The following is an 18,988-nucleotide window of genomic DNA, read 5'->3' on the forward strand; positions in this document are numbered from 1 at the left end:
CGGTACAATCAGTCTGCACATAAGCAACTAATCTTATGTGCAGAGCGACCAGTGGAATCGAAAATTGCGGCTGCGAATTCCTTCAGCATGAGCTTTAATGGCCTATATTGGTTCTGCACCAACCCCCTGGGTTGTGCTCTTTTCTCTATTTATAGCGGACTTCCTTGTCTGCTGTACCTGGACCTCCTGGTCAATTCCGGACCTCCTGGTCTGTGCTACAATAGACCTCCTGGTCTGCTATACTCTAATGCTCAGATTTTATGTTTAACAAAGGATGCCTCCCTTGCCACCATGCACGTCACTTACATGTATGTACCCTGCGAGAACTCGACTTCTTGTGGTTCAACCTCAAAAAATTGTATAAACTTATATATGCAAACACTCACTCACCACATGTACACTTTTGTTTCTATTTCTATTTCTGCGCAGAAATTTTCTTTCCTTTAGACCAGATGTGTTGTAAATTTGGAGAAGGATCTGTTAATCTAAATTTCGGACACTAAAATAGATTTGCGCTATTTATCGCGTTGCCACCTTTTCGCCTGTTACAATAACACTAGCGTGTGATTTGAGTTACGTGGGCGTACCCGGACGCTCCGTTGCGTAATATACGCTGCGTGCGTCGGCCTTTGAGTTGCGTACGCGAGTCTCACCCTTTGTTAGAGACACGTGTACACAAAGCAAATATCCACCGTAACACAATTTTACACGTTTATCAATGTAGATGATCCTCGATCATCTACCGAACACCACACCAATCTCTCCTTGTATCTTTAGGTAGAGCTGCGTGCGTGCTTTTCAATTTACACCTTAATGTATTACTTTTACTCTTTAACTATGAAATAGCGGCAAATCTCTCTTAGCACGTTTATCAATTATAAAATGGCAAACAGAAGAGTGATATATGAAAATACACGAAAATGAAAAGAAATGCAGATATGTGCGTGCGTACGCAAGACAGAAATAAACAGTTTTAAAAGACACTAGCGTGTTGTTCTTACCTCCGGTTCCGGATTCCCTCAGCACTCTTTACTAAGCGAAGCAGACGCTTATCCAGACAGCACTACGAGGAATATGACCTCCCGCCCTTTGCTGATGGATAATGTCTGCTGAAATTACCTAGTGCAGATATGTGAAGGACGGACGAGCCGCCAATTGATAAAGCTAAATATTTATCTTACTTAAAACCCTTTAAGAGGCCTAAGAACACTGTACGCTATTGACGTCTGGAGTACCGTAAGGGTACGCACGTTGCGTAACAATCGCTTAGCGTAGCGTACGCTCGGGACCACGAGGAGATCACCAGCGGCGCAGACGCTCACAATGTTAAACCTTTACATGTAAACCATGAACAATGTATTATACAGGAAAAACCTTAGTGTAATGGTGGGGTGTAGATGCAACACAATGTAACCTTATTAACTTAAAGCTGTTCGAGCGTCTCCGACAGACCTGAGAATACTTAACACCATAAGAAATACACAAATGCCGGGCTTAGGGTCTAACGCCTTATATGAATGTTATACTTGCAAAAGAATAATACAATACAAGTCATACACTACCAATATAACATAGACTAACTAACCAGATAACTACACAGGAAATACAATACAATACAAGTACGTTTAAGGAAAAAAATGAGAGAAAGAGGAGAGGAGAGAGAGAGAGAGATATGGCCCACAATACCAATAAAGACAATATGATTGCGGAGAAAAACTTACGCCCAAGGGGAACGATCGCATGCGCCTCTGGATATCCAGCTCCCGATTATCAGCAATGAGAACCGTTGAAGAGTGAGAGCTGGATATGATCGGCTTGTCTATTTATGCCCCACACACACAATACAATTCAATGGTCCCTACAATCTCATTGTTCATTGGACACAGGAATTCGTCTTCGCATTATAACAAAAGGTTATAGGTTGATTCATACAGGTGGGCTGTGACTATTTCCAACTGCTCAGGTGGGTGGGAAACTAGGTTTCCCGCCGCATGGATAAGTAAGTGCAAATAATAGTAAAAGTACATAAACTTCTTATGTCCATAACTATTCGCACGAGCGATTAATCTGCTTCAAACCAACACCGGAATATTGCTAATTAAATACTCTTCCGATGGATACTAAACACCACTGTATGACTCATGTCTGACCCTTCGTATCAAACAAAGAGGGATCTCTCTGTCCATGAACATGCTATATTAACTAAACTTTCAGATTCTATCAAAGGGACCATAATCTACAAAATACATTATATGGTTAAAATATATATCGATTGAGTCGCCCGTTAGACGCATACAAACTCTACCGTAAATCCGCATATCGTGCGCCTGTGGGTGCACGCGACTGCGAGTATGCGCACGCACGGGAGAGCTCTTGCACGCGCAGCGGGAGCTCGCATGAGGTGCAGATATGGCAGTGTGCATAGTGATATTTTTCTGACTTTGACAGTTTTATATAAGTAAATGGGGATCCTTAGTGCTGAGTCTCTGAATTATGTATATGTGATTATAGATATGAGGTATTGATTGAAAGATTATAGGTTAATCTGTATATAGATTATATATTTTCTGTTATTTTTTAAACCACCTTGTTGCTTATTTTATTATTATTTTTAATCACCATGTTGCTTATTTATATATTATGAAATGTCTTTATATGTGCAATTGCAATTAGAAAGTTGTTCCATATGTGAGTCATTACATGTATGCATCCAATTAGTACATGTATGTATCCAATCAACTAATTAGTAATGCTATTGGTCCGGTGCATTTTAAAAAGAGCCTGCTAGGTTGCTGATGTATCCTCTGACGAAACCGCTCTTAGATAACAGCGGAGAAACGCGTAAGAAAGGTGATTACAGGACACTCTGATTGCTGAGATATAAGCCCATTCATGAACGAGCTACATCACGGCGGACGTCTGATGTAAAGACAGCGGTGAAGGGGAAAAAGCAATTTGAGACCGAGCAAAAGGAGGTCTCTACCCCACGGCAGGGAGAAATATCCCGACCGCGAGTGCCAATATGATCCAGCCACGGTTAACGGGGGTCGTAGCATACCGCTGTGTTTCACCAACCATCACAGCGCTCTCCCCCTGTTTTCTTTCATTACTCACGTGAGTTACATATGAACTTTAACTGCAGTAAATAAGAGGCGTTGGTTACAACTGTTGCTGTTCATCCACAAGAAGGAATTTAATGTATCAATTACAATTGGAAAGTAACGAATAAATTACAACAGCTGTATCCAGGAGGATTTTTTGGACACTTTAATAAACATTCCGATGTCATCAAGGGCAATATGAAATAGATCCTGATTACATTTAGATATGGATAGTGGTGCCTATATATGTTGACTCCATTGTATTTTATTGAATGTGGGTTTCTTCTGTCTATATATATTTTTTTTAAATAAAGAGCTTGTATATTTTATTTTTTGCGCTCCCTTTATAACAAATGTGATTATCTTTAAAATTCGGTTTATTATTGGTAGAACAGTACTACCTATGGGAGCAGCATTTTATAATATATGGTGAAAATTAATAGATGTATAAAGATTAAATAAGCAACAAATTGGTGAAATAGATAAGTTTTGATAGGAGCGCTGGGTTCTATATATATATATTGACATTTGGTTATATATATGTATAGACTTTATAAATTCTTGACAGAGATGTGCCTGAGCAGCGGCCCTCCCCAGCCCTATCCCAAATCATACTTATTTTGCATAGGAGATACCATGGTCATGAAGATTGTTCTCCCAGGGTGAGGTTCATTCATTGCATTCTGGGTATGCTGACCCCTGTGATTTCCCCAAATGTGGGAAACTCGACTGCATTATTTGTGGTAGTGGGGGACTGTGTTTGTGCTTTCCTCTGGTCAGCTCTGGTAAAAGTCAGATTTATTTGTCTCAGATCTTCCTCTAGCCTTGTTCTTCTTTCGAGAGTTTCCATGTGCTGCCTCAGTTGGATATCCTTCACTTGACAGGGGGGTGCCTGAGCAGCGACCCTCCCCAGCTCTAGCCCAACTCCTACTTACCTGCCAGGTGAGATACTATGATCATGAAGGTGCTTCTCCCAGGGCAAGGCTCACCCATTGCACTCTGGGTGTGCTGCTCCTGCGGTTTCCCCAAATGTTGGACACTTGACTGCATAATTTGTGTTTCCCCTGGTCGGCTCTCGTATAATTCAGATCTCTTTGTCTCAGGTCTCTCTCCAGCCTAGTTTGCTGTCTGTTTCCACTTCTCTTTTCTTGAGTTGCTCCCTTCTATGCCCTTGCGCACTATCCTGACTTCTCCCGTCTGCTTACTTTGTGCCTTCCAACGCACAATGCAAACTACAGGTAGTGCTGCAGGGCCCACACCCTTTAACTTGCCTTACAGAGCAGCTCTGGAGCTGTTACAGTGCCCAGCTGCTGCAAGAAATCAGCTTGAATGTTTCAGGGGCTGGGGCATAGCCCCACACCGAAGGAGGGTGGAGGTGTTTAATGCGAACTAGGGGTCATCCAAGCGCCGCAAAAGGCCGCCATGCCCTGCATACCCCTATTCTCTTTTCATATGCAGATGAGGGTTCCAGCCAACTTTGGCCCACTGCTTGGATGACATCACTGTATGCAAATCCGTCTTCTGCAGACCTTCCCCCAGGAATGCTTGTACTAGTTGTTGCATTTGGTTTGTTGTTTGGGGGTGCTTCAGTATTAGGCAGCCTTCTGCTCTCCCATGTTCATTTGAAAATAAGTGTTCTCCCTGCAGTTGTTGTCCCCAGATGAGAGTTCCCTTGAGCTGCCTCAGTTGAATCTCCTTTACTTGACAGAGATATGCCTGAGCAGCGGCCCTCCCCAGCCCTATCCCAAATCATACTTATTTTGCATAGGAGATACCATGGTCATGAAGATTGTTCTCCCAGGGTGAGGTTCATTCATTGCATTCTGGGTATGCTGACCCCTGTGATTTCCCCAAATGTGGGAAACTCGACTGCATTATTTGTGGTAGTGGGGGACTGTGTTTGTGCTTTCCTCTGGTCAGCTCTGGTAAAAGTCAGATTTCTTTGTCTCAGATCTTCCTCTAGCCTTGTTCTTCTTTCGAGAGTTCCCTTGTGCTGCCTCAGTTGGATCTCCTTCACTTGACAGGGGGGTGCCCGAGCAGCGACCCTCCCCAGCTCTAGCCCAACTCCTACTTACCTGCCAGGTGAGATACTATGATCAGGAAGGTACTTCTCCCAGGGCAAGGCTCACCCATTGCACTCTGGGTGTGCTGCTCCTGCGATTTCCCCAAATGTGGGACACTTAACCGCATACTTTGTGTTTCCACTGGTCGGCTTTCATATAATTCAGATCTCTTTGTCTCAGGTCTCTCTCCAGCCTAGTTTGCTGTCTGTTTCCACTTATTTTTTTTTGAGCCCCTCCCTTCTATACCCTTGTGCACTATCCTGACTTCTCCTCCTGTCTGCTTACTTTGTGCCTTCCAACGCACAATGCGAACTACAGGTAGTGCTGCAGGGCCCACACCCTTTTACTTGCCTTACAGAGCAGCTCTGGAGCTGTTACAGTGCCAAGCTGCTGCAAGAAATCAGCTTGAATGCTTCAGGGGCTGGGGCATTGCCAACATGAGCCCCACACCGAAGGAGGGTGGGGGTGTTTAATGCGAACTAAGGGTCATCCAAGCACCGCAAAAGGCCGCCATGCCCTGCATACCCCTTTTCTCTTTTCATATGCAGATGAGGGTTCCAGCCAACTTTGGCCCACTGCTTGGATGACATCACTGTATGCAATTCCGTCTTCTGCAGACCTTCCCCCAGGAATGCTTGTACTAGTTGTTGCATTTGGTTTGTTGTTTGGGGGTGCTTCAGTATTAGGCAGCCTTATGCCCTCCCATGTTCATTTGAAAATATGTGTTCTCCCTGCAGTTGTTGTCCCCAGATGAGAGTTCCCTTGTGCTGCCTCAGTTGAATCTCCTTTACTTGACAGAGATATGCCTGAGCAGCGGCCCTCCCCAGCCCTATCCCAAATCATACTTATTTTGCATAGGAGATACCATGGTCATGAAGATTGTTCTCCCAGGGTGAGGTTCATTCATTGCATTCTGGGTATGCTGACCCCTGTGATTTCCCCAAATGTGGGAAACTTGACTGTATTATTTGTGGTAGTGGGGGACTGTGTTTGTGCTTTCCTCTGGTCAGCTCTGGTAAAAGTCAGATTTCTTTGTCTCAGATCTTCCTCTAGCCTTGTTCTTCTTTCGAGAGTTCCCTTGTGCTGCCTCAGTTGGATCTCCTTCACTTGACAGGGGGGTGCTTGAGCAGCGACCCTCCCCAGCTCTAGCCCAACTCCTACTTACCTGCCAGGTGAGATACTATGATCATGAAGGTGCTTCTCCCAGGGCAAGGCTCACCCATTGCACTCTGGGTGTGCTGTCCCTGTGATTTCCCCAAATGTGGGAAACTTGACTGCATAATTTGTATTTCCACTGGTCGGCTTTCATATAATTCAGATCTCTTTGTCTCAGGTCTCTCTCCAGCCTAGTTTGCTGTCTGTTTCCACTTCTTTTTTTTTTTTAGCCCCTCCCTTCTATACCCTTGTGCGCTATCCTGACTTCTCCTCCTGTCTGCTTACTTTGGGCCTTCCAATGCACAATGCAAATTACAGGCAGTGCTGCAGGGCCCACACCCTTTTACTTGCCTTACAGAGCAGCTCTGGAGCTGTTACAGTGCCAAGCTGCTGCAAGAAATCAGCTTGAATGCTTCAGGGGCTGGGGCATTGCCAATATGAGCCCCACACCGAAGGAGGGTGGGGGTGTTTAATGCGAACTAAGGGTCATCCAAGCGCCGCAAAAGGCCGCCATGCCCTGCATACCCCTATTCTCTTTTCATATGCAGATGAGGGTTTCAGCCAACTTTGGCCCACTGCTTGGATGACATCACTGTATGCAAATCCGTCTTCTGCAGACCTTCCCCCAGGAATGCTTGTACTAGTTGTTGCATTTGGTTTGTTGTTTGGGGGTGCTTCAGTATTAGGCACCCTTCTGCTCTCCCATGTTCATTTGAAAATAAGTGTTCTCCCTGCAGTTGTTGTCCCCAGATGAGAGTTCCCTTGTGCTGCCTCAGTTGAATCTCCTTTACTTGACAGAGATATGCCTGAGCAGCGGCCCTCCCCAGCCCTATCCCAAATCATACTTATTTTGCATAGGAGATACCATGGTCATGAAGATTGTTCTCCCAGGGTGAGGTTCATTCATTGCATTCTGGGTATGCTGACTCCTGTGATTTCCCCAAATGTGGGAAACTTGACTGCATTATTTGTGGTAGTGGGGGACTGTGTTTGTGCTTTCCTCTGGTCAGCTCTGGTAAAAGTCAGATTTCTTTGTCTCAGATCTTCCTCTAGCCTTGTTCTTCTTTCGAGAGTTCCCTTGTGCTGCCTCAGTTGGATCTCCTTCACTTGACAGGGGGGTGCCCGAGCAGTGACCCTCCCCAGCTCTAGCCCAACTCCTACTTACCTGCCAGGTGAGATACTATGATCAGGAAGGTACTTCTCCCAGGGCAAGGCTCACCCATTGCACTCTGGGTGTGCTGCTCCTGCAATTTCCCCTAATGTGGGACACTTAACTGCATAATTTGTGTTTCCACTGGTCGGCTTTCATATAATTCAGATCTCTTTGTCTAAGGTCTCTCTCCAGCCTAGTTTGCTGTCTGTTTCCACTTCTTTTTTTTTTGAGCCCCTCCCTTCTATACCCTTGTGCACTATCCTGACTTCTCTTCCTGTCTGCTTACTTTGTGCCTTCCAACGCACAATGCGAACTACAGGTAGTGCTGCAGGGCCCACACCCTTTTACTTGCCTTACAGAGCAGCTCTGGAGCTGTTACAGTGCCAAGCTGCTGCAAGAAATCAGCTTGAATGCTTCAGGGGCTGGGGCATTGCCAACATGAGCCCCACACCGAAGGAGGGTGGGGGTGTTTAATGCGAACTAAGGGTCATCCAAGCACCGCAAAAGGCCGCCATGCCCTGCATACCCCTTTTCTCTTTTCATATGCAGATGAGGGTTCCAGCCAACTTTGGCCCACTGCTTGGATGACATCACTGTATGCAAATCCGTCTTCTGCAGACCTTCCCCCAGGAATGCTTGTACTAGTTGTTGCATTTGGTTTGTTGTTTGGGGGTGCTTCAGTATTAGGCAGCCTTCTGCCCTCCCATGTTCATTTGAAAATATGTGTTCTCCCTGCAGTTGTTGTCCCCAGATGAGAGTTCCCTTGTGCTGCCTCTGTTGAATCTCCTTTACTTGACAGAGATGTGCCTGAGCAGCGGCCCTCCCCAGCCCTATCCCAATCATACTTATTTTGCATAGGAGATACCATGGTCATGAAGATTGTTCTCCCAGGGTGAGGTTCATTCATTGCATTCTGGGTATGCTGACCCCTGTGATTTCCCCAAATGTGGGAAACTCGACTGCATTATTTGTGGTAGTGGGGGACTGTGTTTGTGTTTTCCTCTGGTCAGCTCTGGTAAAAGTCAGATTTCTTTGTCTCAGATCTTCCTCTAGCCTTGTTCTTCTTTCGAGAGTTCCCTTGTGCTGCCTCAGTTGGATCTCCTTCCCTTGACAGGGGGGTGCCTGAGCAGCGACCCTCCCCAGCTCTAGCCCAACTCCTACTTACCTGCCAGGTGAGATACTATGATCATGAAGGTGCTTCTCCCAGGGCAAGGCTCACCCATTGCACTCCGGGTGTGCTGCCCCTGTGATTTCCCCAAATGTGGGAAACTTGACTGCATAATTTGTATTTCCACTGGTCGGCTTTCATATAATTCAGATCTCTTTGTCTCAGGTCTCTCTCCAGCCTAGTTTGCTGTCTGTTTCCACTTCTTTTTTTTTTGAGCCCCTCCCTTCTATACCCTTGTGCACTATCCTGACTTCTCCTCCTGTCTGCTTACTTTGGGCCTTCCAATGCACAATGCAAATTACAGGCAGTGCTGCAGGGCCCACACCCTTTTACTTGCCTTACAGAGCAGCTCTGGAGCTGTTACAGTGCCAAGCTGCTGCAAGAAATCAGCTTGAATGCTTCAGGGGCTGGGGCATTGCCAATATGAGCCCCACACCGAAGGAGGGTGGGGGTGTTTAATGCGAACTAAGGGTCATCCAAGCGCCGCAAAAGGCCGCCATGCCCTGCATACCCCTATTCTCTTTTCATATGCAGATGAGGGTTCCAGCCAACTTTGGCCCAGTGCTTGGATGACATCACTGTATGCAAATCCGTCTTCTGCAGACCTTCCCCCAGGAATGCTTGTACTAGTTGTTGCATTTGGTTTGTTGTTTGGGGGTGCTTCAGTATTAGGCAGCCTTCTGCCCTCCCATGTTCATTTGAAAATAAGTGTTCTCCCTGCAGTTGTTGTCCCCAGATGAGAGTTCCCTTGTGCTGCCTCAGTTGAATCTCCTTTACTTGACAGAGATATGCCTGAGCAGCGGCCCTCCCCAGCCCTATCCCAAATCATACTTATTTTGCATAGGAGATACCATGGTCATGAAGATTGTTCTCCCAGGGTGAGGTTCATTCATTGCATTCTGGGTATGCTGACCCCTGTGATTTCCCCAAATGTGGGAAACTTGACTGCATTATTTGTGGTAGTGGGGGACTGTGTTTGTGCTTTCCTCTGGTCAGCTCTGGTAAAAGTCAGATTTCTTTGTCTCAGATCTTCCTCTAGCCTTGTTCTTCTTTCGAGAGTTCGCTTGTGCTGCCTCAGTTGGATCTCCTTCACTTGACAGGGGGGTGCCCGAGCAGTGACCCTCCCCAGCTCTAGCCCAACTCCTACTTACCTGCCAGGTGAGATACTATGATCAGGAAGGTACTTCTCCCAGGGCAAGGCTCACCCATTGCACTCTGGGTGTGCTGCTCCTGCGATTTCCCCTAATGTGGGACACTTAACTGCATAATTTGTGTTTCCACTGGTCGGCTTTCATATAATTCAGATCTCTTTGTCTCAGGTCTCTCTCCAGCCTAGTTTGCTGTCTGTTTCCACTTCTTTTTTTTTGAGCCTCTCCCTTCTATACCCATGTGCACTATCCTGACTTCTACTCCTGTCTGCTTACTTTGTGCCTTCCAACGCACAATGCGAACTACAGGTAGTGCTGCAGGGCCCACACCCTTTTACTTGCCTTACAGAGCAGCTCTGGAGCTGTTACAGTGCCAAGCTGCTGCAAGAAATCAGCTTGAATGCTTCAGGGGCTGGGGCATTGCCAACATGAGCCCCACACCGAAGGAGGGTGGGGGTGTTTAATGCGAACTAAGGGTCATCCAAGCACCGCAAAAGGCCGCCATGCCCTGCATACCCCTTTTCTCTTTTCATATGCAGATGAGGGTTCCACCCAACTTTGGCCCACTGCTTGGATGACATCACTGTATGCAAATCCGTCTTCTGCAGACCTTCCCCCAGGAATGCTTGTACTAGTTGTTGCATTTGGTTTGTTGTTTGGAGGTGCTTCAGTATTAGGCACCCTTCTGCTCTCCCATGTTCATTTGAAAATAAGTGTTCTCCCTGCAGTTGTTGTCCCCAGATGAGAGTTCCCTTGTGCTGCCTCAGTTGAATCTCCTTTACTTGACAGAGATATGCCTGAGCAGCGGCCCTCCCCAGCCCTATCCCAAATCATACTTATTTTGCATAGGAGATACCATGGTCATGAAGATTGTTCTCCCAGGGTGAGGTTCATTCATTGCATTCTGGGTATGCTGACCCCTGTGATTTCCCCAAATGTGGGAAACTTGACTGCATTATTTGTGGTAGTGGGGGACTGTGTTTGTGCTTTCCTCTGGTCAGCTCTGGTAAAAGTCAGATTTCTTTGTCTCAGATCTTCCTCTAGCCTTGTTCTTCTTTCGAGAGTTCCCTTGTGCTGCCTCAGTTGGATCTCCTTCACTTGACAGGGGGGTGCCCGAGCAGTGACCCTCCCCAGCTCTAGCCCAACTCCTACTTACCTGCCAGGTGAGATACTATGATCAGGAAGGTACTTCTCCTAGGGCAAGGCTCACCCATTGCACTCTGGGTGTGCTGCTCCTGCAATTTCCCCTAATGTGGGACACTTAACTGCATAATTTGTGTTTCCACTGGTCGGCTTTCATATAATTCAGATCTCTTTGTCTCAGGTCTATCTCCAGCCTAGTTTGCTGTCTGTTTCCACTTCTTTTTTTTTTGAGCCCCTCCCTTCTATACCCTTGTGCACTATCCTGACTTCTCCTCCTGTCTGCTTACTTTGTGCCTTCCAACGCACAATGCGAACTACAGGTAGTGCTGCAGGGCCCACACCCTTTTACTTGCCTTACAGAGCAGCTCTGGAGCTGTTACAGTGCCAAGCTGCTGCAAGAAATCAGCTTGAATGCTTCAGGGGCTGGGGCATTGCCAACATGAGCCCCACACCGAAGGAGGGTGGGGGTGTTTAATGCGAACTAAGGGTCATCCAAGCACCGCAAAAGGCCGCCATGCCCTGCATACCCCTTTTCTCTTTTCATATGCAGATGAGGGTTCCAGCCAACTTTGGCCCACTGCTTGGATGACATCACTGTATGCAAATCCGTCTTCTGCAGACCTTCCCCCAGGAATGCTTGTACTAGTTGTTGCATTTGGTTTGTTGTTTGGGGGTGCTTCAGTATTAGGCAGCCTTCTGCCCTCCCATGTTCATTTGAAAATATGTGTTCTCCATGCAGTTGTTGTCCCCAGATGAGAGTTCCCTTGTGCTGCCTCTGTTGAATCTCCTTTACTTGACAGAGATGTGCCTGAGCAGCGGCCCTCCCCAGCCCTATCCCAATCATACTTATTTTGCATAGGAGATACCATGGTCATGAAGATTGTTCTCCCAGGGTGAGGTTCATTCATTGCATTCTGGGTATGCTGACCCCTGTGATTTCCCCAAATGTGGGAAACTCGACTACATTATTTGTGGTAGTGGGGGACTGTGTTTGTGTTTTCCTCTGGTCAGCTCTGGTAAAAGTCAGATTTCTTTGTCTCAGATCTTCCTCTAGCCTTGTTCTTCTTTCGAGAGTTCCCTTGTGCTGCCTCAGTTGGATCTCCTTCACTTGACAGGGGGGTGCTTGAGCAGCGACCCTCCCCAGCTCTAGCCCAACTCCTACTTACCTGCCAGGTGAGATACTATGATCATGAAGGTGCTTCTCCCAGGGCAAGGCTCACCCATTGCACTCTGGGTGTGCTGCTCCTGCGGTTTCCCCAAATGTTGGACACTTGACTGCATAATTTGTGTTTCCCCTGGTCGGCTCTCGTATAATTCAGATCTCTTTGTCTCAGGTCTCTCTCCAGCCTAGTTTGCTGTCTGTTTCCACTTCTCTTTTCTTGAGTTGCTCCCTTCTATGCCCTTGCGCACTATCCTGACTTCTCCCGTCTGCTTACTTTGTGCATTCCAACGCACAATGCAAACTACAGGTAGTGCTGCAGGGCCTACACCCTTTAACTTGCCTTACAGAGCAGCTCTGGAGCTGTTACAGTGCCCAGCTGCTGCAAGAAATCAGCTTGAATGTTTCAGGGGCTGGGGCATAGCCCCACACCGAAGGAGGGTGGAGGTGTTTAATGCGAACTAGGGGTCATCCAAGCGCCGCAAAAGGCCGCCATGCCCTGCATACCCCTATTCTCTTTTCATATGCAGATGAGGGTTCCAGCCAACTTTGGCCCACTGCTTGGATGACATCACTGTATGCAAATCCGTCTTCTGCAGACCTTCCCCCAGGAATGCTTGTACTAGTTGTTGCATTTGGTTTGTTGTTTGGGGGTGCTTCAGTATTAGGCAGCCTTCTGCTCTCCCAGGGTTCATTTGAAAATAAGTGTTCTCCCTGCAGTTGTTGTCCCCAGATGAGAGTTCCCTTGTGCTGCCTCAGTTGAATCTCCTTTACTTGACAGAGATATGCCTGAGCAGCGGCCCTCCCCAGCCCTATCCCAAATCATACTTATTTTGCATAGGAGATACCATGGTCATGAAGATTGTTCTCCCAGGGTGAGGTTCATTCATTGCATTCTGGGTATGCTGACCCCTGTGATTTCCCCAAATGTGGGAAACTCGACTGCATTATTTGTGGTAGTGGGGGACTGTGTTTGTGCTTTCCTCTGGTCAGCTCTGGTAAAAGTCAGATTTCTTTGTCTCAGATCTTCCTCTAGCCTTGTTCTTCTTTCGAGAGTTCCCTTGTGCTGCCTCAGTTGGATCTCCTTCACTTGACAGGGGGGTGCCCGAGCAGCGACCCTCCCCAGCTCTAGCCCAACTCCTACTTACCTGCCAGGTGAGATACTATGATCAGGAAGGTACTTCTCCCAGGGCAAGGCTCACCCATTGCACTCTGGGTGTGCTGCTCCTGCGATTTCCCCAAATGTGGGACACTTAACCGCATACTTTGTGTTTCCACTGGTCGGCTTTCATATAATTCAGATCTCTTTGTCTCAGGTCTCTCTCCAGCCTAGTTTGCTGTCTGTTTCCACTTCTTTTTTTTTGAGCCCCTCCCTTCTATACCCTTGTGCACTATCCTGACTTCTCCTCCTGTCTGCTTACTTTGTGCCTTCCAACGCACAATGCGAACTACAGGTAGTGCTGCAGGGCCCACACCCTTTTACTTGCCTTACAGAGCAGCTCTGGAGCTGTTACAGTGCCAAGCTGCTGCAAGAAATCAGCTTGAATGCTTCAGGGGCTGGGGCATTGCCAACATGAGCCCCACACCGAAGGAGGGTGGGGGTGTTTAATGCGAACTAAGGGTCATCCAAGCACCGCAAAAGGCCGCCATGCCCTGCATACCCCTTTTCTCTTTTCATATGCAGATGAGGGTTCCAGCCAACTTTGGCCCACTGCTTGGATGACATCACTGTATGCAAATCCGTCTTCTGCAGACCTTCCCCCAGGAATGCTTGTACTAGTTGTTGCATTTGGTTTGTTGTTTGGGGGTGCTTCAGTATTAGGCAGCCTTCTGCCCTCCCATGTTCATTTGAAAATATGTGTTCTCCCTGCAGTTGTTGTCCCCAGATGAGAGTTCCCTTGTGCTGCCTCTGTTGAATCTCCTTTACTTGACAGAGATGTGCCTGAGCAGCGGCCCTCCCCAGCCCTATCCCAAATCATACTTATTTTGCATAGGAGATACCATGGTCATGAAGATTGTTCTCCCAGGGTGAGGTTCATTTATTGCATTCTGGGTATGCTGACCCCTGTGATTTCCCCAAATGTGGGAAACTCGACTGCATTATTTGTGGTAGTGGGGGACTGTGTTTGTGTTTTCCTCTGGTCAGCTCTGGTAAAAGTCAGATTTCTTTGTCTCAGATCTTCCTCTAGCCTTGTTCTTCTTTCGAGAGTTCCCTTGTGCTGCCTCAGTTGGATCTCCTTCACTTGACAGGGGGGTGCTTGAGCAGCGACCCTCCCCAGCTCTAGCCCAACTCCTACTTACCTGCCAGGTGAGATACTATGATCATGAAGGTGCTTCTCCCAGGGCAAGGCTCACCCATTGCACTCTGGGTGTGCTGTCCCTGTGATTTCCCCAAATGTGGGAAACTTGACTGCATAATTTGTATTTCCACTGGTCGGCTTTCATATAATTCAGATCTCTTTGTCTCAGGTCTCTCTCCAGCCTAGTTTGCTGTCTGTTTCCACTTCTTTTTTTTTTTAGCCCCTCCCTTCTATACCCTTGTGCGCTATCCTGACTTCTCCTCCTGTCTGCTTACTTTGGGCCTTCCAATGCACAATGCAAATTACAGGCAGTGCTGCAGGGCCCACACCCTTTTACTTGCCTTACAGAGCAGCTCTGGAGCTGTTACAGTGCCAAGCTGCTGCAAGAAATCAGCTTGAATGCTTCAGGGGATGGGGCATTGCCAATATGAGCCCCACACCGAAGGAGGGTGGGGGTGTTTAATGCGAACTAAGGGTCATCCAAGCGCCGCAAAAGGCCGCCATGCCCTGCATACCCCTATTCTCTTTTCATATGCAGATGAGGGTTTCAGCCAACTTTGGCCCACTGCTTGGATGACATCACTGTATGCAAATCCGTCTTCTGCAGACCTTCCCCCAGGAATGCTTGTACTAGTTGTTGCATTTGGTTTGTTGTTTGGGGGTGCTTCAGTATTAGGCACCCTTCTGCTCTCCCATGTTCATTTGAAAATAAGTGTTCTCCCTGCAGTTGTTGTCCCCAGATGAGAGTTCCCTTGTGCTGCCTCAGTTGAATCTCCTTTACTTGACAGAGATATGCCTGAGCAGCGGCCCTCCCCAGCCCTATCCCAAATCATACTTATTTTGCATAGGAGATACCATGGTCATGAAGATTGTTCTCCCAGGGTGAGGTTCATTCATTGCATTCTGGGTATGCTGACCCCTGTGATTTCCCCAAATGTGGGAAACTTGACTGTATTATTTGTGGTAGTGGGGGACTGTGTTTGTGCTTTCCTCTGGTCAGCTCTGGTAAAAGTCAGATTTCTTTGTCTCAGATCTTCCTCTAGCCTTGTTCTTCTTTCGAGAGTTCCCTTGTGCTGCCTCAGTTGGATCTCCTTCACTTGACAGGGGGGTGCCCGAGCAGTGACCCTCCCCAGCTCTAGCCCAACTCCTACTTACCTGCCAGGTGAGATACTATGATCAGGAAGGTACTTCTCCCAGGGCAAGGCTCACCCATTGCACTCTGGGTGTGCTGCTCCTGCAATTTCCCCTAATGTGGGACACTTAACTGCATAATTTGTGTTTCCACTGGTCGGCTTTCATATAATTCAGATCTCTTTGTCTCAGGTCTCTCTCCAGCCTAGTTTGCTGTCTGTTTCCACTTCTTTTTTTTTTGAGCCCCTCCCTTCTATACCCTTGTGCACTATCCTGACTTCTCCTCCTGTCTGCTTACTTTGGGCCTTCCAATGCACAATGCAAATTACAGGCAGTGCTGCAGGGCCCACACCCTTTTACTTGCCTTACAGAGCAGCTCTGGAGCAGTTACAGTGCCAAGCTGCTGCAAGAAATCAGCTTGAATGCTTCAGGGGCTGGGGCATTGCCAATATGAGCCCCACACCGAAGGAGGGTGGGGGTGTTTAATGCGAACTAAGGGTCATCCAAGCGCCGCAAAAGGCCGCCATGCCCTGCATACCCCTATTCTCTTTTCATATGCAGATGAGGGTTCCAGCCAACTTTGGCCCAGTGCTTGGATGACATCACTGTATGCAAATCCGTCTTCTGCAGACCTTCCCCCAGGAATGCTTGTACTAGTTGTTGCATTTGGTTTGTTGTTTGGGGGTGCTTCAGTATTAGGCAGCCTTCTGCCCTCCCATGTTCATTTGAAAATAAGTGTTCTCCCTGCAGTTGTTGTCCCCAGATGAGAGTTCCCTTGTGCTGCCTCAGTTGAATCTCCTTTACTTGACAGAGATATGCCTGAGCAGCGGCCCTCCCCAGCCCTATCCCAAATCATACTTATTTTGCATAGGAGATACCATGGTCATGAAGATTGTTCTCCCAGGGTGAGGTTCATTCATTGCATTCTGGGTATGCTGACCCCTGTGATTTCCCCAAATGTGGGAAACTTGACTGCATTATTTGTGGTAGTGGGGGACTGTGTTTGTGCTTTCCTCTGGTCAGCTCTGGTAAAAGTCAGATTTCTTTGTCTCAGATCTTCCTCTAGCCTTGTTCTTCTTTCGAGAGTTCCCTTGTGCTGCCTCAGTTGGATCTCCTTCACTTGACAGGGGGGTGCCCGAGCAGTGACCCTCCCCAGCTCTAGCCCAACTCCTACTTACCTGCCAGGTGAGATACTATGATCAGGAAGGTACTTCTCCCAGGGCAAGGCTCACCCATTGCACTCTGGGTGTGCTGCTCCTGCGATTTCCCCTAATGTGGGACACTTAACTGCATAATTTGTGTTTCCACTGGTCGGCTTTCATATAATTCAGATCTCTTTGTCTCAGGTCTCTCTCCAGCCTAGTTTGCTGTCTGTTTCCACTTCTTTTTTTTTGAGCCTCTCCCTTCTATACCCATGTGCACTATCCTGACTTCTACTCCTGTCTGCTTACTTTGTGCCTTCCAACGCACAATGCGAACTACAGGTAGTGCTGCAGGGCCCACACCCTTTTACTTGCCTTACAGAGCAGCTCTGGAGCTGTTACAGTGCCAAGCTGCTGCAAGAAATCAGCTTGAATGCTTCAGGGGCTGGGGCATTGCCAACATGAGCCCCACACCGAAGGAGGGTGGGGGTGTTTAATGCGAACTAAGGGTCATCCAAGCACCGCAAAAGGCCGCCATGCCCTGCATACCCCTTTTCTCTTTTCATATGCAGATGAGGGTTCCACCCAACTTTGGCCCACTGCTTGGATGACATCACTGTATGCAAATCCGTCTTCTGCAGACCTTCCCCCAGGAATGCTTGTACTAGTTGTTGCATTTGGTTTGTTGTTTGGAGGTGCTTCAGTATTAGGCACCCTTCTGCTCTCCCATGTTCATTTGAAAATAAGTGTTCTCCCTGCAGTTGTTGTCCCCAGATGAGAGTTCCCTTGTGCTGCCTCAGTTGAATCTCCTTTACTTGACAGAGATATGCCTGAGCAGCGGCCCTCCCCAGCCCTATCCCAAATCATACTTATTTTGCATAGGAGATACCATGGTCATGAAGATTGTTCTCCCAGGGTGAGGTTCATTCATTGCATTCTGGGTATGCTGACCCCTGTGATTTCCCCAAATGTGGGAAACTTGACTGCATTATTTGTGGTAGTGGGGGACTGTGTTTGTGCTTTCCTCTGGTCAGCTCTGGTAAAAGTCAGATTTCTTTGTCTCAGATCTTCCTCTAGCCTTGTTCTTCTTTCGAGAGTTCCCTTGTGCTGCCTCAGTTGGATCTCCTTCACTTGACAGGGGGGTGCCCGAGCAGTGACCCTCCCCAGCTCTAGCCCAACTCCTACTTACCTGCCAGGTGAGATACTATGATCAGGAAGGTACTTCTCCTAGGGCAAGGCTCACCCATTGCACTCTGGGTGTGCTGCTCCTGCAATTTCCCCTAATGTGGGACACTTAACTGCATAATTTGTGTTTCCACTGGTCGGCTTTCATATAATTCAGATCTCTTTGTCTCAGGTCTATCTCCAGCCTAGTTTGCTGTCTGTTTCCACTTCTTTTTTTTTTGAGCCCCTCCCTTCTATACCCTTGTGCACTATCCTGACTTCTCCTCCTGTCTGCTTACTTTGTGCCTTCCAACGCACAATGCGAACTACAGGTAGTGCTGCAGGGCCCACACCCTTTTACTTGCCTTACAGAGCAGCTCTGGAGCTGTTACAGTGCCAAGCTGCTGCAAGAAATCAGCTTGAATGCTTCAGGGGCTGGGGCATTGCCAACATGAGCCCCACACCGAAGGAGGGTGGGGGTGTTTAATGCGAACTAAGGGTCATCCAAGCACCGCAAAAGGCCGCCATGCCCTGCATACCCCTTTTCTCTTTTCATATGCAGATGAGGGTTCCAGCCAACTTTGGCCCACTGCTTGGATGACATCACTGTATGCAAATCCGTCTTCTGCAGACCTTCCCCCAGGAATGCTTGTACTAGTTGTTGCATTTTGTTTGTTGTTTGGGGGTGCTTCAGTATTAGGCAGCCTTCTGCCCTCCCATGTTCATTTGAAAATATGTGTTCTCCATGCAGTTGTTGTCCCCAGATGAGAGTTCCCTTGTGCTGCCTCTGTTGAATCTCCTTTACTTGACAGAGATGTGCCTGAGCAGCGGCCCTCCCCAGCCCTATCCCAATCATACTTATTTTGCATAGGAGATACCATGGTCATGAAGATTGTTCTCCCAGGGTGAGGTTCATTCATTGCATTCTGGGTATGCTGACCCCTGTGATTTCCCCAAATGTGGGAAACTCGACTGCATTATTTGTGGTAGTGGGGGACTGTGTTTGTGTTTTCCTCTGGTCAGCTCTGGTAAAAGTCAGATTTCTTTGTCTCAGATCTTCCTCTAGCCTTGTTCTTCTTTCGAGAGTTCCCTTGTGCTGCCTCAGTTGGATCTCCTTCACTTGACAGGGGGGTGCTTGAGCAGCGACCCTCCCCAGCTCTA

General features: G+C 47.7%; 27 non-coding genes across 27 annotated transcripts; all 27 read left to right on the forward strand.

Annotated features, from left to right (window-relative positions):
- The first annotated feature begins 3,712 nt into the window (after positions 1–3,712).
- LOC135020840 (U1 spliceosomal RNA) lies at positions 3,713–3,876 on the forward strand. Its single transcript, XR_010218191.1, has one exon. It is a non-coding gene; the product is annotated as a U1 spliceosomal RNA (small nuclear RNA).
- Positions 3,877–4,028: 152 nt separating this feature from the next.
- LOC135020821 (U1 spliceosomal RNA) lies at positions 4,029–4,191 on the forward strand. The gene has a single exon (XR_010218171.1). It is a non-coding gene; the product is annotated as a U1 spliceosomal RNA (small nuclear RNA).
- A 661-nt stretch (positions 4,192–4,852) lies between these two features.
- On the forward strand, positions 4,853–5,016 carry LOC135020841 (U1 spliceosomal RNA). The gene has a single exon (XR_010218192.1). It is a non-coding gene; the product is annotated as a U1 spliceosomal RNA (small nuclear RNA).
- Positions 5,017–5,168: 152 nt separating this feature from the next.
- On the forward strand, positions 5,169–5,331 carry LOC135020832 (U1 spliceosomal RNA). Its single transcript, XR_010218182.1, has one exon. It is a non-coding gene; the product is annotated as a U1 spliceosomal RNA (small nuclear RNA).
- Positions 5,332–6,005: 674 nt separating this feature from the next.
- LOC135020867 (U1 spliceosomal RNA) lies at positions 6,006–6,169 on the forward strand. The gene has a single exon (XR_010218216.1). It is a non-coding gene; the product is annotated as a U1 spliceosomal RNA (small nuclear RNA).
- A 152-nt stretch (positions 6,170–6,321) lies between these two features.
- Positions 6,322–6,484, forward strand: LOC135020796 (U1 spliceosomal RNA). The gene has a single exon (XR_010218147.1). It is a non-coding gene; the product is annotated as a U1 spliceosomal RNA (small nuclear RNA).
- Positions 6,485–7,160: 676 nt separating this feature from the next.
- Positions 7,161–7,324, forward strand: LOC135020869 (U1 spliceosomal RNA). Its single transcript, XR_010218218.1, has one exon. It is a non-coding gene; the product is annotated as a U1 spliceosomal RNA (small nuclear RNA).
- Positions 7,325–7,476: 152 nt separating this feature from the next.
- On the forward strand, positions 7,477–7,639 carry LOC135020808 (U1 spliceosomal RNA). Its single transcript, XR_010218159.1, has one exon. It is a non-coding gene; the product is annotated as a U1 spliceosomal RNA (small nuclear RNA).
- A 674-nt stretch (positions 7,640–8,313) lies between these two features.
- LOC135020850 (U1 spliceosomal RNA) lies at positions 8,314–8,477 on the forward strand. Its single transcript, XR_010218200.1, has one exon. It is a non-coding gene; the product is annotated as a U1 spliceosomal RNA (small nuclear RNA).
- A 152-nt stretch (positions 8,478–8,629) lies between these two features.
- LOC135020804 (U1 spliceosomal RNA) lies at positions 8,630–8,792 on the forward strand. Its single transcript, XR_010218155.1, has one exon. It is a non-coding gene; the product is annotated as a U1 spliceosomal RNA (small nuclear RNA).
- Positions 8,793–9,467: 675 nt separating this feature from the next.
- LOC135020854 (U1 spliceosomal RNA) lies at positions 9,468–9,631 on the forward strand. Its single transcript, XR_010218204.1, has one exon. It is a non-coding gene; the product is annotated as a U1 spliceosomal RNA (small nuclear RNA).
- Positions 9,632–9,783: 152 nt separating this feature from the next.
- Positions 9,784–9,946, forward strand: LOC135020813 (U1 spliceosomal RNA). Its single transcript, XR_010218164.1, has one exon. It is a non-coding gene; the product is annotated as a U1 spliceosomal RNA (small nuclear RNA).
- A 674-nt stretch (positions 9,947–10,620) lies between these two features.
- Positions 10,621–10,784, forward strand: LOC135020855 (U1 spliceosomal RNA). The gene has a single exon (XR_010218205.1). It is a non-coding gene; the product is annotated as a U1 spliceosomal RNA (small nuclear RNA).
- Positions 10,785–10,936: 152 nt separating this feature from the next.
- LOC135020811 (U1 spliceosomal RNA) lies at positions 10,937–11,099 on the forward strand. The gene has a single exon (XR_010218162.1). It is a non-coding gene; the product is annotated as a U1 spliceosomal RNA (small nuclear RNA).
- Positions 11,100–11,773: 674 nt separating this feature from the next.
- LOC135020772 (U1 spliceosomal RNA) lies at positions 11,774–11,937 on the forward strand. Its single transcript, XR_010218123.1, has one exon. It is a non-coding gene; the product is annotated as a U1 spliceosomal RNA (small nuclear RNA).
- A 152-nt stretch (positions 11,938–12,089) lies between these two features.
- Positions 12,090–12,252, forward strand: LOC135020822 (U1 spliceosomal RNA). Its single transcript, XR_010218172.1, has one exon. It is a non-coding gene; the product is annotated as a U1 spliceosomal RNA (small nuclear RNA).
- Positions 12,253–12,914: 662 nt separating this feature from the next.
- On the forward strand, positions 12,915–13,078 carry LOC135020842 (U1 spliceosomal RNA). Its single transcript, XR_010218193.1, has one exon. It is a non-coding gene; the product is annotated as a U1 spliceosomal RNA (small nuclear RNA).
- A 152-nt stretch (positions 13,079–13,230) lies between these two features.
- LOC135020833 (U1 spliceosomal RNA) lies at positions 13,231–13,393 on the forward strand. The gene has a single exon (XR_010218183.1). It is a non-coding gene; the product is annotated as a U1 spliceosomal RNA (small nuclear RNA).
- Positions 13,394–14,067: 674 nt separating this feature from the next.
- Positions 14,068–14,231, forward strand: LOC135020871 (U1 spliceosomal RNA). The gene has a single exon (XR_010218220.1). It is a non-coding gene; the product is annotated as a U1 spliceosomal RNA (small nuclear RNA).
- A 152-nt stretch (positions 14,232–14,383) lies between these two features.
- Positions 14,384–14,546, forward strand: LOC135020797 (U1 spliceosomal RNA). The gene has a single exon (XR_010218148.1). It is a non-coding gene; the product is annotated as a U1 spliceosomal RNA (small nuclear RNA).
- A 675-nt stretch (positions 14,547–15,221) lies between these two features.
- LOC135020868 (U1 spliceosomal RNA) lies at positions 15,222–15,385 on the forward strand. The gene has a single exon (XR_010218217.1). It is a non-coding gene; the product is annotated as a U1 spliceosomal RNA (small nuclear RNA).
- A 152-nt stretch (positions 15,386–15,537) lies between these two features.
- Positions 15,538–15,700, forward strand: LOC135020809 (U1 spliceosomal RNA). Its single transcript, XR_010218160.1, has one exon. It is a non-coding gene; the product is annotated as a U1 spliceosomal RNA (small nuclear RNA).
- A 675-nt stretch (positions 15,701–16,375) lies between these two features.
- On the forward strand, positions 16,376–16,539 carry LOC135020856 (U1 spliceosomal RNA). The gene has a single exon (XR_010218206.1). It is a non-coding gene; the product is annotated as a U1 spliceosomal RNA (small nuclear RNA).
- Positions 16,540–16,691: 152 nt separating this feature from the next.
- LOC135020814 (U1 spliceosomal RNA) lies at positions 16,692–16,854 on the forward strand. The gene has a single exon (XR_010218165.1). It is a non-coding gene; the product is annotated as a U1 spliceosomal RNA (small nuclear RNA).
- Positions 16,855–17,528: 674 nt separating this feature from the next.
- LOC135020857 (U1 spliceosomal RNA) lies at positions 17,529–17,692 on the forward strand. Its single transcript, XR_010218207.1, has one exon. It is a non-coding gene; the product is annotated as a U1 spliceosomal RNA (small nuclear RNA).
- Positions 17,693–17,844: 152 nt separating this feature from the next.
- On the forward strand, positions 17,845–18,007 carry LOC135020812 (U1 spliceosomal RNA). Its single transcript, XR_010218163.1, has one exon. It is a non-coding gene; the product is annotated as a U1 spliceosomal RNA (small nuclear RNA).
- Positions 18,008–18,681: 674 nt separating this feature from the next.
- Positions 18,682–18,845, forward strand: LOC135020851 (U1 spliceosomal RNA). The gene has a single exon (XR_010218201.1). It is a non-coding gene; the product is annotated as a U1 spliceosomal RNA (small nuclear RNA).
- The last annotated feature ends 143 nt before the right edge of the window (positions 18,846–18,988 follow it).

The sequence above is a fragment of the Pseudophryne corroboree genome, unplaced genomic scaffold (assembly GCF_028390025.1).
Source record: "Pseudophryne corroboree isolate aPseCor3 unplaced genomic scaffold, aPseCor3.hap2 scaffold_359, whole genome shotgun sequence".
Taxonomy (NCBI): Eukaryota; Metazoa; Chordata; class Amphibia; order Anura; family Myobatrachidae; genus Pseudophryne; species Pseudophryne corroboree.